Below are 23515 nucleotides of genomic sequence, written 5' to 3' on the forward strand. Positions count from 1 at the left end.
AGCAGGGAGTCATTTAGCAGTTTCTTATCCAGAGACACTACAGTTGGGAGTCATTTAGCAGAGGCTCTTATCCAGTGACACTACAGTTGGGAGTCATTTAGCAGAGTCTCTTATCCAGAGACACTACAGTTGGGAGTCATTTAGCAGAGGCTCTTATCCAGTGACACTACATTTGGGAGTCATTTAGCAGGTTCTCTTATCCCAAGACACTACAGTAGGGAGTCATTTAGCAGAGGCTCTTATCCAGTGACACTACAGTTGGCAGTCATTTAGCAGAGGCTCTTATCCAGAGACACTACAGTAGGGAGTAATTTAGCAGAGGCTCTTATCCAGTGACACTACAGCAGGGAGTCATTTAGCAGAGTCTCTTATCCAGAGACACTACAGTAGGGAGTCATTTAGCAGAGTCTCTTATCCAGAGACACTACAGTAGGGAGTCATTTAGCAGAGGCTCTTACCCAGAGACATTACAGTTGGGAGTCATTTAGCAGAGGCTCTTATCCAGAGACACTACAGTTAGGAGTCATTTAGCAGAGGCTCTTATCCAGAGACACTATAGCAGGGAGTCATTTAGCAGTTTCTTATCCAGAGACACTACAGTTGGGAGTCATTTAGCAGAGGCTCTTACCCAGAGACACTACAGTAGGGAGTCATTTAGCAGAAGCTCTTACCCAGAGACATTACAGTTGGGAGTCATTTAGCAGAGGCTCTTATCCAGACACGACAGAAGGGAGTCATTTAGCAATCTCTTATCCAGAGACACTACAGTAGGGAGTCATTTGGCAGAGGCTCTTATCCAGACACAACATAAGGGAGTCATTTAGCAGAGGCTCTTATCCAGTGACACTACAGTTGGGAGTCATTTAGTAGAGGCTCTTATCCAGAGACACTACAGTTAGGAGTCATTTAGCATAGGCTCTTACCCAGAGACACTACAGTTAGGAGTCATTTAGCAGAGGCTCTTATCCAGAGACACTACAGTTGGGAGTCATTTAGCAGAGGCTCTTATCCAGAGACACTACAGTAGGGAGTCATTTAGCAGAGGCTCTTATCCAGAGACACTACAGTTAGGAGTCATTTAGCAGAGGCTCTTATCCAGAGACACTATAGCAGGGAGTCATTTAGCAGTTTCTTATCCAGAGACACTACAGTTGGGAGTCATTTAGCAGAGGCTCTTACCCAGAGACATTACAGTTGGGAGTCATTTAGCAGAGGCTCTTATCCAGACACGACAGAAGGGAGTCATTTAGCAATCTCTTATCCAGAGACACTACAGTAGGGAGTCATTTGGCAGAGGCTCTTATCCAGACACAACAGAAGGGAGTCATTTAGCAGAGGCTCTTACCCAGAGACACTCCAGTTGGGAGTCATTTAGCAGAGGCTCTTATCCAGAGATACTACAGTTGGGAGTCATTTAGCAGAGGCTCTTATCCAGAGACACTACAATTCGGAGTCATTTAGCAGAGGCTCTTATCCAGAGACACTATAGCAGGGAGTCATTTAGCAGTTTCTTATCCAGAGACACTACAGTTGGGAGTCATTTAGCAGAGGCTCTTATCCAGTGACACTACAGTTGGGAGTCATTTAGCAGAGTCTCTTATCCAGTGACACTACAGTTGGGAGTCATTTAGCAGAGGCTCTTATCCAGAGACACTATAGCAGGGAGTCATTTAGCAGTTTCTTATCCAGAGACACTACAGTTGGGAGTCATTTAGCAGAGGCTCTTATCCAGTGACACTACAGTTGGGAGTCATTTAGCAGAGTCTCTTATCCAGAGACACTACAGTTGGGAGTCATTTAGCAGAGGCTCTTATCCAGTGACACTACATTTGGGAGTCATTTAGCAGAGTCTCTTATCCAGAGACACTACAGTTAGGAGTCATTTAGCAGAGGCTCTTATCCAGAGACACTATAGCAGGGAGTCATTTAGCAGTTTCTTATCCAGAGACACTACAGTTGGGAGTCATTTAGCAGAGGCTCTTACCCAGAGACATTACAGTTGGGAGTCATTTAGCAGAGGCTCTTATCCAGACACGACAGAAGGGAGTCATTTAGCAATCTCTTATCCAGAGACACTACAGTAGGGAGTCATTTGGCAGAGGCTCTTATCCAGACACAACAGAAGGGAGTCATTTAGCAGAGGCTCTTACCCAGAGACACTCCAGTTGGGAGTCATTTAGCAGAGGCTCTTATCCAGAGATACTACAGTTGGGAGTCATTTAGCAGAGGCTCTTATCCAGAGACACTACAATTCGGAGTCATTTAGCAGAGGCTCTTATCCAGAGACACTATAGCAGGGAGTCATTTAGCAGTTTCTTATCCAGAGACACTACAGTTGGGAGTCATTTAGCAGAGGCTCTTATCCAGTGACACTACAGTTGGGAGTCATTTAGCAGAGTCTCTTATCCAGAGACACTACAGTTGGGAGTCATTTAGCAGAGGCTCTTATCCAGTGACACTACATTTGGGAGTCATTTAGCAGGTTCTCTTATCCCAAGACACTACAGTAGGGAGTCATTTAGCAGAGGCTCTTATCCAGTGACACTACAGTTGGCAGTCATTTAGCAGAGGCTCTTATCCAGAGACACTACAGTAGGGAGTAATTTAGCAGAGGCTCTTATCCAGTGACACTACAGCAGGGAGTCATTTAGCAGAGTCTCTTATCCAGAGACACTACAGTAGGGAGTCATTTAGCAGAGTCTCTTATCCAGAGACACTACAGTAGGGAGTCATTTAGCAGAGGCTCTTACCCAGAGACATTACAGTTGGGAGTCATTTAGCAGAGGCTCTTATCCAGAGACACTACAGTTAGGAGTCATTTAGCAGAGGCTCTTATCCAGAGACACTATAGCAGGGAGTCATTTAGCAGTTTCTTATCCAGAGACACTACAGTTGGGAGTCATTTAGCAGAGGCTCTTACCCAGAGACACTACAGTAGGGAGTCATTTAGCAGAAGCTCTTACCCAGAGACATTACAGTTGGGAGTCATTTAGCAGAGGCTCTTATCCAGACACGACAGAAGGGAGTCATTTAGCAATCTCTTATCCAGAGACACTACAGTAGGGAGTCATTTGGCAGAGGCTCTTATCCAGACACAACATAAGGGAGTCATTTAGCAGAGGCTCTTATCCAGTGACACTACAGTTGGGAGTCATTTAGTAGAGGCTCTTATCCAGAGACACTACAGTTAGGAGTCATTTAGCATAGGCTCTTACCCAGAGACACTACAGTTAGGAGTCATTTAGCAGAGGCTCTTATCCAGAGACACTACAGTTGGGAGTCATTTAGCAGAGGCTCTTATCCAGAGACACTACAGTTAGGAGTCATTTAGCAGAGGCTCTTATCCAGAGACACTATAGCAGGGAGTCATTTAGCAGTTTCTTATCCAGAGACACTACAGTTGGGAGTCATTTAGCAGAGGCTCTTACCCAGAGACATTACAGTTGGGAGTCATTTAGCAGAGGCTCTTATCCAGACACGACAGAAGGGAGTCATTTAGCAATCTCTTATCCAGAGACACTACAGTAGGGAGTCATTTGGCAGAGGCTCTTATCCAGACACAACAGAAGGGAGTCATTTAGCAGAGGCTCTTACCCAGAGACACTCCAGTTGGGAGTCATTTAGCAGAGGCTCTTATCCAGAGATACTACAGTTGGGAGTCATTTAGCAGAGGCTCTTATCCAGAGACACTACAATTCGGAGTCATTTAGCAGAGGCTCTTATCCAGAGACACTATAGCAGGGAGTCATTTAGCAGTTTCTTATCCAGAGACACTACAGTTGGGAGTCATTTAGCAGAGGCTCTTATCCAGTGACACTACAGTTGGGAGTCATTTAGCAGAGTCTCTTATCCAGAGACACTACAGTTGGGAGTCATTTAGCAGAGGCTCTTATCCAGAGACACTATAGCAGGGAGTCATTTAGCAGTTTCTTATCCAGAGACACTACAGTTGGGAGTCATTTAGCAGAGGCTCTTATCCAGTGACACTACAGTTGGGAGTCATTTAGCAGAGTCTCTTATCCAGAGACACTACAGTTGGGAGTCATTTAGCAGAGGCTCTTATCCAGTGACACTACATTTGGGAGTCATTTAGCAGGTTCTCTTATCCCAAGACACTACAGTAGGGAGTCATTTAGCAGAGGCTCTTATCCAGTGACACTACAGTTGGCAGTCATTTAGCAGAGGCTCTTATCCAGAGACACTACAGTAGGGAGTAATTTAGCAGAGGCTCTTATCCAGTGACACTACAGCAGGGAGTCATTTAGCAGAGTCTCTTATCCAGAGACACTACAGTAGGGAGTCATTTAGCAGAGTCTCTTATCCAGAGACACTACAGTAGGGAGTCATTTAGCAGAGGCTCTTACCCAGAGACATTACAGTTGGGAGTCATTTAGCAGAGGCTCTTATCCAGACACAACAGAAGGGAGTCATTTAGCAGTCTCTTATCCAGAGACACTACAGTTGGGAGTCATTTAGCAGAGGCTCTTATCCAGAGACACTACAGTAGGGAGTCATTTAGCAGAGGCTCTTATCCAGAGACACTACAGTTAGGAGTCATTTAGCAGAGGCTCTTATCCAGAGACACTATAGCAGGGAGTCATTTAGCAGTTTCTTATCCAGAGACACTACAGTTGGGAGTCATTTAGCAGAGGCTCTTACCCAGAGACACTACAGTAGGGAGTCATTTAGCAGAGGCTCTTACCCAGAGACATTACAGTTGGGAGTCATTTAGCAGAGGCTCTTATCCAGACACGACAGAAGGGAGTCATTTAGCAATCTCTTATCCAGAGACACTACAGTAGGGAGTCATTTGGCAGAGGCTCTTATCCAGACACAACATAAGGGAGTCATTTAGCAGAGGCTCTTATCCAGTGACACTACAGTTGGGAGTCATTTAGTAGAGGCTCTTATCCAGAGACACTACAGCTAGGAGTCATTTAGCATAGGCTCTTACCCAGAGACACTACAGTTAGGAGTCATTTAGCAGAGGCTCTTATCCAGAGACACTACAGTAGGGAGTCATTTAGCAGAGGCTCTTATCCAGAGACACTACAGTTAGGAGTCATTTAGCAGAGGCTCTTATCCAGAGACACTATAGCAGGGAGTCATTTAGCAGAGTCTCTTATCCAGAGACACTACAGTAGGGAGTCATTTAGCAGAGTCTCTTATCCAGAGACACTACAGTAGGGAGTCATTTAGCAGAGGCTCTTACCCAGAGACACTCCAGTTGGGAGTCATTTAGCAGAGGCTCTTACCCAGAGACACTACAGTAGGGAGTCATTTAGCAGAGGCTCTTACCCAGAGACATTACAGTTGGGAGTCATTTAGCAGAGGCTCTTATCCAGACACGACAGAAGGGAGTCATTTAGCAATCTCTTATCCAGAGACACTACAGTAGGGAGTCATTTGGCAGAGGCTCTTATCCAGACACAACAGAAGGGAGTCATTTAGCAGAGGCTCTTACCCAGAGACACTCCAGTTGGGAGTCATTTAGCAGAGGCTCTTATCCAGAGATACTACAGTTGGGAGTCATTTAGCAGAGGCTCTTATCCAGAGACACTACAATTCGGAGTCATTTAGCAGAGGCTCTTATCCAGAGACACTATAGCAGGGAGTCATTTAGCAGTTTCTTATCCAGAGACACTACAGTTGGGAGTCATTTAGCAGAGGCTCTTATCCAGTGACACTACAGTTGGGAGTCATTTAGCAGAGTCTCTTATCCAGAGACACTACAGTTGGGAGTCATTTAGCAGAGGCTCTTATCCAGTGACACTACAGTTGGGAGTCATTTAGCAGGTTCTCTTATCCCAAGACACTACAGTAGGGAGTCATTTAGCAGAGGCTCTTATCCAGTGACACTACAGTTGGCAGTCATTTAGCAGAGGCTCTTATCCAGAGACACTACAGTAGGGAGTAATTTAGCAGAGGCTCTTATCCAGTGACACTACAGCAGGGAGTCATTTAGCAGAGGCTCTTATCCAGAGACACTACAGTTGGGAGTCATTTAGCAGAGGCTCTTATCCAGACACAACAGAAGGGAGTCATTTAGCAGAGGCTCTTATCCAGAGACACTACAGTAGGGAGTCATTTAGCAGAGGCTCTTATCCAGAGACACTACAGGTAGGAGTCATTTAGCAGAGGCTCTTATCCAGAGACACTACAGTAGGGAGTAATTTAGCAGAGGCTCTTATCCAGTGACACTACAGCAGGGAGTCATTTAGCAGAGGCTCTTATCCAGAGACACTACAGTTAGGAGTAATTTAGCAGAGGCTCTTATCCAGTGACACTACAGTTGGGAGTCATTTAGCAGAGGCTCTTACCCAGAGACACTACAGTAGGGAGTCATTTAGCAGAGGCTCTTACCCAGAGACATTACAGTTGGGAGTCATTTAGCAGAGGCTCTTATCCAGACACGACAGAAGGGAGTCATTTAGCAATCTCTTATCCAGAGACACTACAGTAGGGAGTCATTTGGCAGAGGCTCTTATCCAGACACAACAGAAGGGAGTCATTTAGCAGAGGCTCTTATCCAGTGACACTACAGTTGGGAGTCATTTAGCAGAAGCTCTTATCCAGAGACACTACAGTTAGGAGTCATTTAGCAGAGGCTCTTACCCAGAGACACTACAGTTAGGAGTCATTTAGCAGAGGCTCTTATCCAGAGACACTACAGTTGGGAGTCATTTAGCAGAGGCTCTTATCCAGAGACACTACAGTAGGGAGTCATTTAGCAGAGGCTCTTACCCAGAGACATTACAGTTGGGAGTCATTTAGCAGAGGCTCTTATCCAGACACAACAGAAGGGAGTCATTTAGCAGTCTCTTATCCAGAGACACTACAGTTGGGAGTCATTTAGCAGAGGCTCTTATCCAGAGACACTACAGTAGGGAGTCATTTAGCAGAGGCTCTTATCCAGAGACACTATAGCAGGGAGTCATTTAGCAGTTTCTTATCCAGAGACACTACAGTTGGGAGTCATTTAGCAGAGGCTCTTACCCAGAGACACTACAGTAGGGAGTCATTTAGCAGAGGCTCTTACCCAGAGACATTACAGTTGGGAGTCATTTAGCAGAGGCTCTTATCCAGACACGACAGAAGGGAGTCATTTAGCAATCTCTTATCCAGAGACACTACAGTAGGGAGTCATTTGGCAGAGGCTCTTATCCAGACACAACATAAGGGAGTCATTTAGCAGAGGCTATTATCCAGTGACACTACAGTTGGGAGTCATTTAGTAGAGGCTCTTATCCAGAGACACTACAGTTAGGAGTCATTTAGCATAGGCTCTTACCCAGAGACACTACAGTTAGGAGTCATTTAGCAGAGGCTCTTATCCAGAGACACTACAGTAGGGAGTCATTTAGCAGAGGCTCTTATCCAGAGACACTACAGTTAGGAGTCATTTAGCAGAGGCTCTTATCCAGAGACACTATAGCAGGGAGTCATTTAGCAGAGTCTCTTATCCAGAGACACTACAGTAGGGAGTCATTTAGCAGAGTCTCTTATCCAGAGACACTACAGTAGGGAGTCATTTAGCAGAGGCTCTTACCCAGAGACATTACAGTTGGGAGTCATTTAGCAGAGGCTCTTATCCAGACACGACAGAAGGGAGTCATTTAGCAATCTCTTATCCAGAGACACTACAGTAGGGAGTCATTTGGCAGAGGCTCTTATCCAGACACAACAGAAGGGAGTCATTTAGCAGAGGCTCTTACCCAGAGACACTCCAGTTGGGAGTCATTTAGCAGAGGCTCTTATCCAGAGATACTACAGTTGGGAGTCATTTAGCAGAGGCTCTTACCCAGAGACACTCCAGTTGGGAGTCATTTAGCAGAGGCTCTTACCCAGAGACACTACAGTTAGGAGTCATTTAGCAGAGGCTCTTATCCAGAGACACTACAGTTGGGAGTCATTTAGCAGAGGCTCTTATCCAGAGACACTACAGTAGGGAGTCATTTAGCAGAGGCTCTTACCCAGAGACATTACAGGTGGGAGTCATTTAGCAGAGGCTCTTATCCAGACACGACAGAAGGGAGTCATTTAGCAATCTCTTATCCAGAGACACTACAGTAGGGAGTCATTTGGCAGAGGCTCTTATCCAGACACAACAGAAGGGAGTCATTTAGCAGAGGCTCTTATCCAGTGACACTACAGTTGGGAGTCATTTAGCAGAAGCTCTTATCCAGAGACACTACAGTTAGGAGTCATTTAGCAGAGGCTCTTACCCAGAGACACTACAGTTAGGAGTCATTTAGCAGAGGCTCTTATCCAGAGACATTACAGTTGGGAGTCATTTAGCAGAGGCTCTTATCCAGAGACACTACAGTAGGGAGTCATTTAGCAGAGGCTCTTACCCAGAGACATTACAGTTGGGAGTCATTTAGCAGAGGCTCTTATCCAGACACAACAGAAGGGAGTCATTTAGCAGTCTCTTATCCAGAGACACTACAGTTGGGAGTCATTTAGCAGAGGCTCTTATCCAGAGACACTACAGTAGGGAGTCATTTAGCAGAGGCTCTTATCCAGAGACACTACAGTTAGGAGTCATTTAGCAGTTTCTTATCCAGAGACACTACAGTTGGGAGTCATTTAGCAGAGGCTCTTACCCAGAGACACTACAGTAGGGAGTCATTTAGCAGAGGCTCTTACCCAGAGACATTACAGTTGGGAGTCATTTAGCAGAGGCTCTTATCCAGACACGACAGAAGGGAGTCATTTAGCAATCTCTTATCCAGAGACACTACAGTAGGGAGTCATTTGGCAGAGGCTCTTATCCAGACACAACATAAGGGAGTCATTTAGCAGAGGCTATTATCCAGTGACACTACAGTTGGGAGTCATTTAGTAGAGGCTCTTATCCAGAGACACTACAGTTAGGAGTCATTTAGCATAGGCTCTTACCCAGAGACACTACAGTTAGGAGTCATTTAGCAGAGGCTCTTATCCAGAGACACTACAGTAGGGAGTCATTTAGCAGAGGCTCTTATCCAGAGACACTACAGTTAGGAGTCATTTAGCAGAGGCTCTTATCCAGAGACACTATAGCAGGGAGTCATTTAGCAGAGTCTCTTATCCAGAGACACTACAGTAGGGAGTCATTTAGCAGAGTCTCTTATCCAGAGACACTACAGTAGGGAGTCATTTAGCAGAGGCTCTTACCCAGAGACATTACAGTTGGGAGTCATTTAGCAGAGGCTCTTATCCAGACACGACAGAAGGGAGTCATTTAGCAATCTCTTATCCAGAGACACTACAGTAGGGAGTCATTTGGCAGAGGCTCTTATCCAGACACAACAGAAGGGAGTCATTTAGCAGAGGCTCTTACCCAGAGACACTCCAGTTGGGAGTCATTTAGCAGAGGCTCTTATCCAGAGATACTACAGTTGGGAGTCATTTAGCAGAGGCTCTTACCCAGAGACACTCCAGTTGGGAGTCATTTAGCAGAGGCTCTTACCCAGAGACACTACAGTTAGGAGTCATTTAGCAGAGGCTCTTATCCAGAGACACTACAGTTGGGAGTCATTTAGCAGAGGCTCTTATCCAGAGACACTACAGTAGGGAGTCATTTAGCAGAGGCTCTTACCCAGAGACATTACAGTTGGGAGTCATTTAGCAGAGGCTCTTATCCAGACACGACAGAAGGGAGTCATTTAGCAATCTCTTATCCAGAGACACTACAGTAGGGAGTCATTTGGCAGAGGCTCTTATCCAGACACAACAGAAGGGAGTCATTTAGCAGAGGCTCTTATCCAGTGACACTACAGTTGGGAGTCATTTAGCAGAAGCTCTTATCCAGAGACACTACAGTTAGGAGTCATTTAGCAGAGGCTCTTACCCAGAGACACTACAGTTAGGAGTCATTTAGCAGAGGCTCTTATCCAGAGACACTACAGTTGGGAGTCATTTAGCAGAGGCTCTTATCCAGAGACACTACAGTAGGGAGTCATTTAGCAGAGGCTCTTACCCAGAGACATTACAGTTGGGAGTCATTTAGCAGAGGCTCTTATCCAGACACAACAGAAGGGAGTCATTTAGCAGTCTCTTATCCAGAGACACTACAGTTGGGAGTCATTTAGCAGAGGCTCTTATCCAGAGACACTACAGTAGGGAGTCATTTAGCAGAGGCTCTTATCCAGAGACACTACAGTTAGGAGTCATTTAGCAGAGGCTCTTACCCAGAGACACTCCAGTTGGGAGTCATTTAGCATAGGCTCTTACCCAGAGACACTACAGTTAGGAGTCATTTAGCAGAGGCTCTTATCCAGAGACACTACAGTAGGGAGTCATTTAGCAGAGGCTCTTACCCAGAGACACTACAGTTAGGAGTCATTTAGCAGAGGCTCTTATCCAGAGACACTACAGTTGGGAGTCATTTAGCAGAGGCTCTTATCCAGAGACACTACAGTAGGGAGTCATTTAGCAGAGGCTCTTACCCAGAGACATTACAGTTGGGAGTCATTTAGCAGAGGCTCTTATCCAGACACAACAGAAGGGAGTCATTTAGCAGTCTCTTATCCAGAGACACTACAGTTGGGAGTCATTTAGCAGAGGCTCTTATCCAGAGACACTACAGTAGGGAGTCATTTAGCAGAGGCTCTTATCCAGAGACACTACAGTTAGGAGTCATTTAGCAGAGGCTCTTATCCAGAGACACTACAGTTAGGAGTCATTTAGCAGTTTCTTATCCAGAGACACTACAGTTGGGAGTCATTTAGCAGAGGCTCTTACCCAGAGACACTACAGTAGGGAGTCATTTAGCAGAGGCTCTTACCCAGAGACATTACAGTTGGGAGTCATTTAGCAGAGGCTCTTATCCAGACACGACAGAAGGGAGTCATTTAGCAATCTCTTATCCAGAGACACTACAGTAGGGAGTCATTTGGCAGAGGCTCTTATCCAGACACAACATAAGGGAGTCATTTAGCAGAGGCTCTTATCCAGTGACACTACAGTTGGGAGTCATTTAGTAGAGGCTCTTATCCAGAGACACTACAGTTAGGAGTCATTTAGCATAGGCTCTTACCCAGAGACACTACAGTTAGGAGTCATTTAGCAGAGGCTCTTATCCAGAGACACTACAGTAGGGAGTCATTTAGCAGAGGCTCTTATCCAGAGACACTACAGTTAGGAGTCATTTAGCAGAGGCTCTTATCCAGAGACACTATAGCAGGGAGTCATTTAGCAGAGTCTCTTATCCAGAGACACTACAGTAGGGAGTCATTTAGCAGAGTCTCTTATCCAGAGACACTACAGTAGGGAGTCATTTAGCAGAGGCTCTTACCCAGAGACATTACAGTTGGGAGTCATTTAGCAGAGGCTCTTATCCAGACACGACAGAAGGGAGTCATTTAGCAATCTCTTATCCAGAGACACTACAGTAGGGAGTCATTTGGCAGAGGCTCTTATCCAGACACAACAGAAGGGAGTCATTTAGCAGAGGCTCTTACCCAGAGACACTCCAGTTGGGAGTCATTTAGCAGAGGCTCTTATCCAGAGATACTACAGTTGGGAGTCATTTAGCAGAGGCTCTTACCCAGAGACACTCCAGTTGGGAGTCATTTAGCAGAGGCTCTTACCCAGAGACACTACAGTTAGGAGTCATTTAGCAGAGGCTCTTATCCAGAGACACTACAGTTGGGAGTCATTTAGCAGAGGCTCTTATCCAGAGACACTACAGTAGGGAGTCATTTAGCAGAGGCTCTTACCCAGAGACATTACAGTTGGGAGTCATTTAGCAGAGGCTCTTATCCAGACACGACAGAAGGGAGTCATTTAGCAATCTCTTATCCAGAGACACTACAGTAGGGAGTCATTTGGCAGAGGCTCTTATCCAGACACAACAGAAGGGAGTCATTTAGCAGAGGCTCTTATCCAGTGACACTACAGTTGGGAGTCATTTAGCAGAAGCTCTTATCCAGAGACACTACAGTTAGGAGTCATTTAGCAGAGGCTCTTACCCAGAGACACTACAGTTAGGAGTCATTTAGCAGAGGCTCTTATCCAGAGACACTACAGTTGGGAGTCATTTAGCAGAGGCTCTTATCCAGAGACACTACAGTAGGGAGTCATTTAGCAGAGGCTCTTACCCAGAGACATTACAGTTGGGAGTCATTTAGCAGAGGCTCTTATCCAGACACAACAGAAGGGAGTCATTTAGCAGTCTCTTATCCAGAGACACTACAGTTGGGAGTCATTTAGCAGAGGCTCTTATCCAGAGACACTACAGTAGGGAGTCATTTAGCAGAGGCTCTTATCCAGAGACACTACAGTTAGGAGTCATTTAGCAGAGGCTCTTATCCAGAGACACTATAGCAGGGAGTCATTTAGCAGTTTCTTATCCAGAGACACTACAGTTGGGAGTCATTTAGCAGAGGCTCTTACCCAGAGACACTACAGTAGGGAGTCATTTAGCAGAAGCTCTTACCCAGAGACATTACAGTTGGGAGTCATTTAGCAGAGGCTCTTATCCAGACACGACAGAAGGGAGTCATTTAGCAATCTCTTATCCAGAGACACTACAGTTGGGAGTCATTTGGCAGAGGCTCTTATCCAGACACAACATAAGGGAGTCATTTAGCAGAGGCTCTTATCCAGTGACACTACAGTTGGGAGTCATTTAGTAGAGGCTCTTATCCAGAGACACTACAGTTAGGAGTCATTTAGCATAGGCTCTTACCCAGAGACACTACAGTTAGGAGTCATTTAGCAGAGGCTCTTATCCAGAGACACTACAGTAGGGAGTCATTTAGCAGAGGCTCTTATCCAGAGACACTACAGTTAGGAGTCATTTAGCAGAGGCTCTTATCCAGAGACACTATAGCAGGGAGTCATTTAGCAGAGTCTCTTATCCAGAGACACTACAGTAGGGAGTCATTTAGCAGAGTCTCTTATCCAGAGACACTACAGTAGGGAGTCATTTAGCAGAGGCTCTTACCCAGAGACACTCCAGTTGGGAGTCATTTAGCAGAGGCTCTTACCCAGAGACACTACAGTAGGGAGTCATTTAGCAGAGGCCCTTACCCAGAGACATTACAGTTGGGAGTCATTTAGCAGAGGCTCTTATCCAGACACAACAGAAGGGAGTCATTTAGCAGTCTCTTATCCAGAGACACTACAGTTGGGAGTCATTTAGCAGAGGCTCTTATCCAGAGACACTACAGTAGGGAGTCATTTAGCAGAGGCTCTTATCCAGAGACACTACAGTTAGGAGTCATTTAGCAGAGGCTCTTATCCAGAGACACTATAGCAGGGAGTCATTTAGCAGTTTCTTATCCAGAGACACTACAGTTGGGAGTCATTTAGCAGAGGCTCTTACCCAGAGACACTACAGTAGGGAGTCATTTAGCAGAAGCTCTTACCCAGAGACATTACAGTTGGGAGTCATTTAGCAGAGGCTCTTATCCAGACACGACAGAAGGGAGTCATTTAGCAATCTCTTATCCAGAGACACTACAGTTGGGAGTCATTTGGCAGAGGCTCTTATCCAGACACAACATAAGGGAGTCATTTAGCAGAGGCTCTTATCCAGTGACACTACAGTTGGGAGTCATTTAGTAGAGGCTCTTATCCAGAGACACTACAGTTAGGAGTCATTTAGCATAGGCTCTTACCCAGAGACACTACAGTTAGGAGTCATTTAGCAGAGGCTCTTATCCAGAGACACTACAGTTAGGAGTCATTTAGCAGAGGCTCTTATCCAGAGACACTATAGCAGGGAGTCATTTAGCAGAGTCTCTTATCCAGAGACACTACAGTAGGGAGTCATTTAGCAGAGTCTCTTATCCAGAGACACTACAGTAGGGAGTCATTTAGCAGAGGCTCTTACCCAGAGACACTCCAGTTGGGAGTCATTTAGCAGAGGCTCTTACCCAGAGACACTACAGTAGGGAGTCATTTAGCAGAGGCCCTTACCCAGAGACATTACAGTTGGGAGTCATTTAGCAGAGGCTCTTATCCAGACACGACAGAAGGGAGTCATTTAGCAATCTCTTATCCAGAGACACTACAGTAGGGAGTCATTTGGCAGAGGCTCTTATCCAGACACAACAGAAGGGAGTCATTTAGCAGAGGCTCTTACCCAGAGACACTACAGTTGGGAGTCATTTAGCAGAGGCTCTTATCCAGAGACACTACAATTCGGAGTCATTTAGCAGAGGCTCTTATCCAGAGACACTATAGCAGGGAGTCATTTAGCAGTTTCTTATCCAGAGACACTACAGTTGGGAGTCATTTAGCAGAGGCTCTTATCCAGTGACACTACAATTGGGAGTCATTTAGCAGAGTCTCTTATCCAGAGACACTACAGTTGGGAGTCATTTAGCAGAGGCTCTTATCCAGTGACACTACAGTTGGGAGTCATTTAGCAGGTTCTCTTATCCCAAGACACTACAGTAGGGAGTCATTTAGCAGAGGCTCTTATCCAGTGACACTACAGTTGGCAGTCATTTAGCAGAGGCTCTTATCCAGAGACACTACAGTAGGGAGTAATTTAGCAGAGGCTCTTATCCAGTGACACTACAGCAGGGAGTCATTTAGCAGAGGCTCTTATCCAGAGACACTACAGTTGGGAGTCATTTAGCAGAGGCCCTTATCCAGACACAACAGAAGGGAGTCATTTAGCAGAGGCTCTTATCCAGAGACACTACAGTAGGGAGTCATTTAGCAGAGGCTCTTGTCCAGAGACACTACAGTTAGGAGTCATTTAGCAGAGGCTCTTATCCAGAGACACTACAGTAGGGAGTAATTTAGCAGAGGCTCTTATCCAGTGACACTACAGTTGGGAGTCATTTAGCAGAGGCTCTTACCCAGAGACACTACAGTAGGGAGTCATTTAGCAGAGGCTCTTACCCAGAGACATTACAGTTGGGAGTCATTTAGCAGAGGCTCTTATCCAGACACGACAGAAGGGAGTCATTTAGCAGAGGCTCTTATCCAGTGACACTACAGTTGGGAGTCATTTAGCAGAAGCTCTTATCCAGAGACACTACAGTTAGGAGTCATTTAGCAGAGGCTCTTACCCAGAGACACTACAGTTAGGAGTCATTTAGCAGAGGCTCTTATCCAGAGACACTACAGTTGGGAGTCATTTAGCAGAGGCTCTTATCCAGACACAACAGAAGGGAGTCATTTAGCAGAGGCTCTTATCCAGAGACACTACAGTAGGGAGTCATTTAGCAGAGGCTCTTATCCAGAGACACTACAGTTAGGAGTCATTTAGCAGAGGCTCTTATCCAGAGACACTACAGTTGGGAGTCATTTAGCAGAGGCTCTTATCCAGAGACACTACAGTAGGGAGTCATTTAGCAGAGGCTCTTACCCAGAGACATTACAGTTGGGAGTCATTTAGCAGAGGCTCTTATCCAGACACAACAGAAGGGAGTCATTTAGCAGTCTCTTATCCAGAGACACTACAGTTGGGAGTCATTTAGCAGAGGCTCTTATCCAGAGACACTACAGTAGGGAGTCATTTAGCAGAGGCTCTTATCCAGAGACACTACAGTTAGGAGTCATTTAGCAGAGGCTCTTATCCAGAGACACTATAGCAGGGAGTCATTTAGCAGTTTCTTATCCAGAGACACTACAGTTGGGAGTCATTTAGCAGAGGCTCTTACCCAGAGACACTACAGTAGGGAGTCATTTAGCAGAAGCTCTTACCCAGAGACATTACAGTTGGGAGTCATTTAGCAGAGGCTCTTATCCAGACACGACAGAAGGGAGTCATTTAGCAATCTCTTATCCAGAGACACTACAGTTGGGAGTCATTTGGCAGAGGCTCTTATCCAGACACAACATAAGGGAGTCATTTAGCAGAGGCTCTTATCCAGTGACACTACAGTTGGGAGTCATTTAGTAGAGGCTCTTATCCAGAGACACTACAGTTAGGAGTCATTTAGCATAGGCTCTTACCCAGAGACACTACAGTTAGGAGTCATTTAGCAGAGGCTCTTATCCAGAGACACTACAGTAGGGAGTCATTTAGCAGAGGCTCTTATCCAGAGACACTACAGTTAGGAGTCATTTAGCAGAGGCTCTTATCCAGAGACACTATAGCAGGGAGTCATTTAGCAGAGTCTCTTATCCAGAGACACTACAGTAGGGAGTCATTTAGCAGAGTCTCTTATCCAGAGACACTACAGTAGGGAGTCATTTAGCAGAGGCTCTTACCCAGAGACACTCCAGTTGGGAGTCATTTAGCAGAGGCTCTTACCCAGAGACACTACAGTAGGGAGTCATTTAGCAGAGGCCCTTACCCAGAGACATTACAGTTGGGAGTCATTTAGCAGAGGCTCTTATCCAGACACAACAGAAGGGAGTCATTTAGCAGTCTCTTATCCAGAGACACTACAGTTGGGAGTCATTTAGCAGAGGCTCTTATCCAGAGACACTACAGTAGGGAGTCATTTAGCAGAGGCTCTTATCCAGAGACACTACAGTTAGGAGTCATTTAGCAGAGGCTCTTATCCAGAGACACTATAGCAGGGAGTCATTTAGCAGTTTCTTATCCAGAGACACTACAGTTGGGAGTCATTTAGCAGAGGCTCTTACCCAGAGACACTACAGTAGGGAGTCATTTAGCAGAAGCTCTTACCCAGAGACATTACAGTTGGGAGTCATTTAGCAGAGGCTCTTATCCAGACACGACAGAAGGGAGTCATTTAGCAATCTCTTATCCAGAGACACTACAGTTGGGAGTCATTTGGCAGAGGCTCTTATCCAGACACAACATAAGGGAGTCATTTAGCAGAGGCTCTTATCCAGTGACACTACAGTTGGGAGTCATTTAGTAGAGGCTCTTATCCAGAGACACTACAGTTAGGAGTCATTTAGCATAGGCTCTTACCCAGAGACACTACAGTTAGGAGTCATTTAGCAGAGGCTCTTATCCAGAGACACTACAGTTAGGAGTCATTTAGCAGAGGCTCTTATCCAGAGACACTATAGCAGGGAGTCATTTAGCAGAGTCTCTTATCCAGAGACACTACAGTAGGGAGTCATTTAGCAGAGTCTCTTATCCAGAGACACTACAGTAGGGAGTCATTTAGCAGAGGCTCTTACCCAGAGACACTCCAGTTGGGAGTCATTTAGCAGAGGCTCTTACCCAGAGACACTACAGTAGGGAGTCATTTAGCAGAGGCCCTTACCCAGAGACATTACAGTTGGGAGTCATTTAGCAGAGGCTCTTATCCAGACACGACAGAAGGGAGTCATTTAGCAATCTCTTATCCAGAGACACTACAGTAGGGAGTCATTTGGCAGAGGCTCTTATCCAGACACAACAGAAGGGAGTCATTTAGCAGAGGCTCTTACCCAGAGACACTACAGTTGGGAGTCATTTAGCAGAGGCTCTTATCCAGAGACACTACAATTCGGAGTCATTTAGCAGAGGCTCTTATCCAGAGACACTATAGCAGGGAGTCATTTAGCAGTTTCTTATCCAGAGACACTACAGTTGGGAGTCATTTAGCAGAGGCTCTTATCCAGTGACACTACAATTGGGAGTCATTTAGCAGAGTCTCTTATCCAGAGACACTACAGTTGGGAGTCATTTAGCAGAGGCTCTTATCCAGTGACACTACAGTTGGGAGTCATTTAGCAGGTTCTCTTATCCCAAGACACTACAGTAGGGAGTCATTTAGCAGAGGCTCTTATCCAGTGACACTACAGTTGGCAGTCATTTAGCAGAGGCTCTTATCCAGAGACACTACAGTAGGGAGTAATTTAGCAGAGGCTCTTATCCAGTGACACTACAGCAGGGAGTCATTTAGCAGAGGCTCTTATCCAGAGACACTACAGTTGGGAGTCATTTAGCAGAGGCCCTTATCCAGACACAACAGAAGGGAGTCATTTAGCAGAGGCTCTTATCCAGAGACACTACAGTAGGGAGTCATTTAGCAGAGGCTCTTGTCCAGAGACACTACAGTTAGGAGTCATTTAGCAGAGGCTCTTATCCAGAGACACTACAGTAGGGAGTAATTTAGCAGAGGCTCTTATCCAGTGACACTACAGTTGGGAGTCATTTAGCAGAGGCTCTTACCCAGAGACACTACAGTAGGGAGTCATTTAGCAGAGGCTCTTACCCAGAGACATTACAGTTGGGAGTCATTTAGCAGAGGCTCTTATCCAGACACGACAGAAGGGAGTCATTTAGCAGAGGCTCTTATCCAGTGACACTACAGTTGGGAGTCATTTAGCAGAAGCTCTTATCCAGAGACACTACAGTTAGGAGTCATTTAGCAGAGGCTCTTACCCAGAGACACTACAGTTAGGAGTCATTTAGCAGAGGCTCTTATCCAGAGACACTACAGTTGGGAGTCATTTAGCAGAGGCTCTTATCCAGACACAACAGAAGGGAGTCATTTAGCAGAGGCTCTTATCCAGAGACACTACAGTAGGGAGTCATTTAGCAGAGGCTCTTATCCAGAGACACTACAGTTAGGAGTCATTTAGCAGAGGCTCTTATCCAGAGACACTACAGTAGGGAGTAATTTAGCAGAGGCTCTTATCCAGTGACACTACAGTTGGGAGTCATTTAGCAGAGGCTCTTACCCAGAGACACTACAGTAGGGAGTCATTTAGCAGAGGCTCTTACCCAGAGACATTACAGTTGGGAGTCATTTAGCAGAGGCTCTTATCCAGACACGACAGAAGGGAGTCATTTAGCAATCTCTTATCCAGAGACACTACAGTAGGGAGTCATTTGGCAGAGGCTCTTATCCAGACACAACAGAAGGGAGTCATTTAGCAGAGGCTCTTATCCAGTGACACTACAGTTGGGAGTCATTTAGCAGAAGCTCTTATCCAGAGACACTACAGTTAGGAGTCATTTAGCAGAGGCTCTTACCCAGAGACACTACAGTTAGGAGTCATTTAGCAGAGGCTCTTATCCAGAGACACTACAGTTGGGAGTCATTTAGCAGAGGCTCTTACCCAGAGACATTACAGTTGGGAGTCATTTAGCAGAGGCTCTTATCCAGACACAACAGAAGGGAGTCATTTAGCAGTCTCTTATCCAGAGACACTACAGTTGGGAGTCATTTAGCAGAGGCTCTTATCCAGAGACACTACAGTTAGGAGTCATTTAGCAGAGGCTCTTATCCAGAGACACTACAGTTGGGAGTCATTTAGCAGAGGCTCTTATCCAGAGACACTACAGTAGGGAGTCATTTAGCAGAGGCTCTTATCCAGAGACACTACAGTTAGGAGTCATTTAGCAGAGGCTCTTATCCAGAGACACTATAGCAGGGAGTCATTTAGCAGTTTCTTATCCAGAGACACTACAGTTGGGAGTCATTTAGCAGAGGCTCTTACCCAGAGACACTACAGTAGGGAGTCATTTAGCAGAGGCTCTTACCCAGAGACATTACAGTTGGGAGTCATTTAGCAGAGGCTCTTATCCAGACACGACAGAAGGGAGTCATTTAGCAATCTCTTATCCAGAGACACTACAGTAGGGAGTCATTTGGCAGAGGCTCTTATCCAGACACAACATAAGGGAGTCATTTAGCAGAGGCTCTTATCCAGTGACACTACAGTTGGGAGTCATTTAGTAGAGGCTCTTATCCAGAGACACTACAGTTAGGAGTCATTTAGCATAGGCTCTTACCCAGAGACACTACAGTTAGGAGTCATTTAGCAGAGGCTCTTATCCAGAGACACTACAGTAGGGAGTCATTTAGCAGAGGCTCTTATCCAGAGACACTACAGTTAGGAGTCATTTAGCAGAGGCTCTTATCCAGAGACACTATAGCAGGGAGTCATTTAGCAGAGTCTCTTATCCAGAGATACTACAGTTGGGAGTCATTTAGCAGAGGCTCTTATCCAGAGACACTACAATTCGGAGTCATTTAGCAGAGGCTCTTATCCAGAGACACTATAGCAGGGAGTCATTTAGCAGAGTCTCTTATCCAGAGACACTACAGTAGGGAGTCATTTAGCAGAGTCTCTTATCCAGAGACACTACAGTAGGGAGTCATTTAGCAGAGGCTCTTACCCAGAGACACTCCAGTTGGGAGTCATTTAGCAGAGGCTCTTACCCAGAGACACTACAGTAGGGAGTCATTTAGCAATCTCTTATCCAGAGACACTACAGTAGGGAGTCATTTGGCAGAGGCTCTTATCCAGACACAACATAAGGGAGTCATTTAGCAGAGGCTCTTATCCAGTGACACTACAGTTGGGAGTCATTTAGTAGAGGCTCTTATCCAGAGACACTACAGTTAGGAGTCATTTAGCATAGGCTCTTACCCAGAGACACTACAGTTAGGAGTCATTTAGCAGAGGCTCTTATCCAGAGACACTACAGTAGGGAGTCATTTAGCAGAGGCTCTTATCCAGAGACACTACAGTTAGGAGTCATTTAGCAGAGGCTCTTATCCAGAGACACTATAGCAGGGAGTCATTTAGCAGAGTCTCTTATCCAGAGACACTACAGTAGGGAGTCATTTAGCAGAGTCTCTTATCCAGAGACACTACAGTAGGGAGTCATTTAGCAGAGGCTCTTACCCAGAGACACTCCAGTTGGGAGTCATTTAGCAGAGGCTCTTATCCAGAGATACTACAGTTGGGAGTCATTTAGCAGAGGCTCTTATCCAGAGACACTACAATTCGGAGTCATTTAGCAGAGGCTCTTATCCAGAGACACTATAGCAGGGAGTCATTTAGCAGAGTCTCTTATCCAGAGACACTACAGTAGGGAGTCATTTAGCAGAGTCTCTTATCCAGAGACACTACAGTAGGGAGTCATTTAGCAGAGGCTCTTACCCAGAGACACTCCAGTTGGGAGTCATTTAGCAGAGGCTCTTACCCAGAGACACTACAGTAGGGAGTCATTTAGCAGAGGCTCTTACCCAGAGACATTACAGTTGGGAGTCATTTAGCAGAGGCTCTTATCCAGACACGACAGAAGGGAGTCATTTAGCAATCTCTTATCCAGAGACACTACAGTAGGGAGTCATTTGGCAGAGGCTCTTATCCAGACACAACAGAAGGGAGTCATTTAGCAGAGGCTCTTATCCAGTGACACTACAGTTGGGAGTCATTTAGCAGAAGCTCTTATCCAGAGACACTACAGTTAGGAGTCATTTAGCAGAGGCTCTTACCCAGAGACACTACAGTTAGGAGTCATTTAGCAGAGCCTCTTATCCAGAGACACTACAGTTGGGAGTCATTTAGCAGAGGCTCTTATCCAGAGACACTACAGTAGGGAGTCATTTAGCAGAGGCTCTTACCCAGAGACATTACAGTTGGGAGTCATTTAGCAGAGGCTCTTATCCAGACACAACAGAAGGGAGTCATTTAGCAGTCTCTTATCCAGAGACACTACAGTTGGGAGTCATTTAGCAGAGGCTCTTATCCAGAGACACTACAGTAGGGAGTCATTTAGCAGAGGCTCTTATCCAGAGACACTACAGTTAGGAGTCATTTAGCAGAGGCTCTTATCCAGAGACACTATAGCAGGGAGTCATTTAGCAGTTTCTTATCCAGAGACACTACAGTAGGGAGTCATTTAGCAGAGGCTCTTACCCAGAGACATTACAGTTGGGAGTCATTTAGCAGAGGCTCTTATCCAGAGACACTATAGCAGGGAGTCATTTAGCAGTTTCTTATCCAGAGACACTACAGTTGGGAGTCATTTAGCAGAGGCTCTTATCCAGTGACACTACAGTTGGGAGTCATTTAGCAGAGTCTCTTATCCAGAGACACTACAGTTGGGAGTCATTTAGCAGAGGCTCTTATCCAGTGACACTACAGTTGGGAGTCATTTAGCAGGTTCTCTTATCCCAAGACACTACAGTAGGGAGTCATTTAGCAGAGGCTCTTATCCAGTGACACTACAGTTGGCAGTCATTTAGCAGAGGCTCTTATCCAGAGACACTACAGTAGGGAGTAATTTAGCAGAGGCTCTTATCCAGTGACACTACAGCAGGGAGTCATTTAGCAGAGGCTCTTATCCAGAGACACTACAGTTGGGAGTCATTTAGCAGAGGCTCTTATCCAGACACAACAGAAGGGAGTCATTTAGCAGAGGCTCTTATCCAGAGACACTACAGTAGGGAGTCATTTAGCAGAGGCTCTTATCCAGAGACACTACAGTTAGGAGTCATTTAGCAGAGGCTCTTATCCAGAGACACTACAGTAGGGAGTAATTTAGCAGAGGCTCTTATCCAGACACAACAGAAGGGAGTCATTTAGCAGTCTCTTATCCAGAGACACTACAGTTGGGAGTCATTTAGCAGAGGCTCTTATCCAGAGACACTACAGTAGGGAGTCATTTAGCAGAGGCTCTTATCCAGAGACACTACAGTTAGGAGTCATTTAGCAGAGGCTCTTATCCAGAGACACTACAGTAGGGAGTAATTTAGCAGAGGCTCTTATCCAGACACAACAGAAGGGAGTCATTTAGCAGTCTCTTATCCAGAGACACTACAGTTGGGAGTCATTTAGCAGAGGCTCTTATCCAGAGACACTACAGTAGGGAGTCATTTAGCAGAGGCTCTTATCCAGAGACACTACAGTTAGGAGTCATTTAGCAGAGGCTCTTATCCAGAGACACTATAGCAGGGAGTCATTTAGCAGTTTCTTATCCAGAGACACTACAGTTGGGAGTCATTTAGCAGAGGCTCTTACCCAGAGACACTACAGTAGGGAGTCATTTAGCAGAAGCTCTTACCCAGAGACATTACAGTTGGGAGTCATTTAGCAGAGGCTCTTATCCAGACACGACAGAAGGGAGTCATTTAGCAATCTCTTATCCAGAGACACTACAGTTGGGAGTCATTTGGCAGAGGCTCTTATCCAGACACAACATAAGGGAGTCATTTAGCAGAGGCTCTTATCCAGTGACACTACAGTTGGGAGTCATTTAGTAGAGGCTCTTATCCAGAGACACTACAGTTAGGAGTCATTTAGCATAGGCTCTTACCCAGAGACACTACAGTTAGGAGTCATTTAGCAGAGGCTCTTATCCAGAGACACTACAGTAGGGAGTCATTTAGCAGAGGCTCTTATCCAGAGACACTACAGTTAGGAGTCATTTAGCAGAGGCTCTTATCCAGAGACACTATAGCAGGGAGTCATTTAGCAGAGTCTCTTATCCAGAGACACTACAGTAGGGAGTCATTTAGCAGAGTCTCTTATCCAGAGACACTACAGTAGGGAGTCATTTAGCAGAGGCTCTTACCCAGAGACACTCCAGTTGGGAGTCATTTAGCAGAGGCTCTTACCCAGAGACACTACAGTAGGGAGTCATTTAGCAGAGGCCCTTACCCAGAGACACTACAGTAGGGAGTCATTTGGCAGAGGCTCTTATCCAGACACAACAGAAGGGAGTCATTTAGCAGAGGCTCTTACCCAGAGACACTCCAGTTGGGAGTCATTTAGCAGAGGCTCTTATCCAGAGATACTACAGTTGGGAGTCATTTAGCAGAGGCTCTTATCCAGAGACACTACAATTCGGAGTAATTTAGCAGAGGCTCTTATCCAGAGACACTATAGCAGGGAGTCATTTAGCAGTTTC

Source organism: Oncorhynchus mykiss, chromosome 29, assembly GCF_057628025.1.
Source record: "Oncorhynchus mykiss isolate SJ-2025 chromosome 29, ASM5762802v1, whole genome shotgun sequence".
NCBI lineage: Eukaryota > Metazoa > Chordata > Actinopteri > Salmoniformes > Salmonidae > Oncorhynchus > Oncorhynchus mykiss.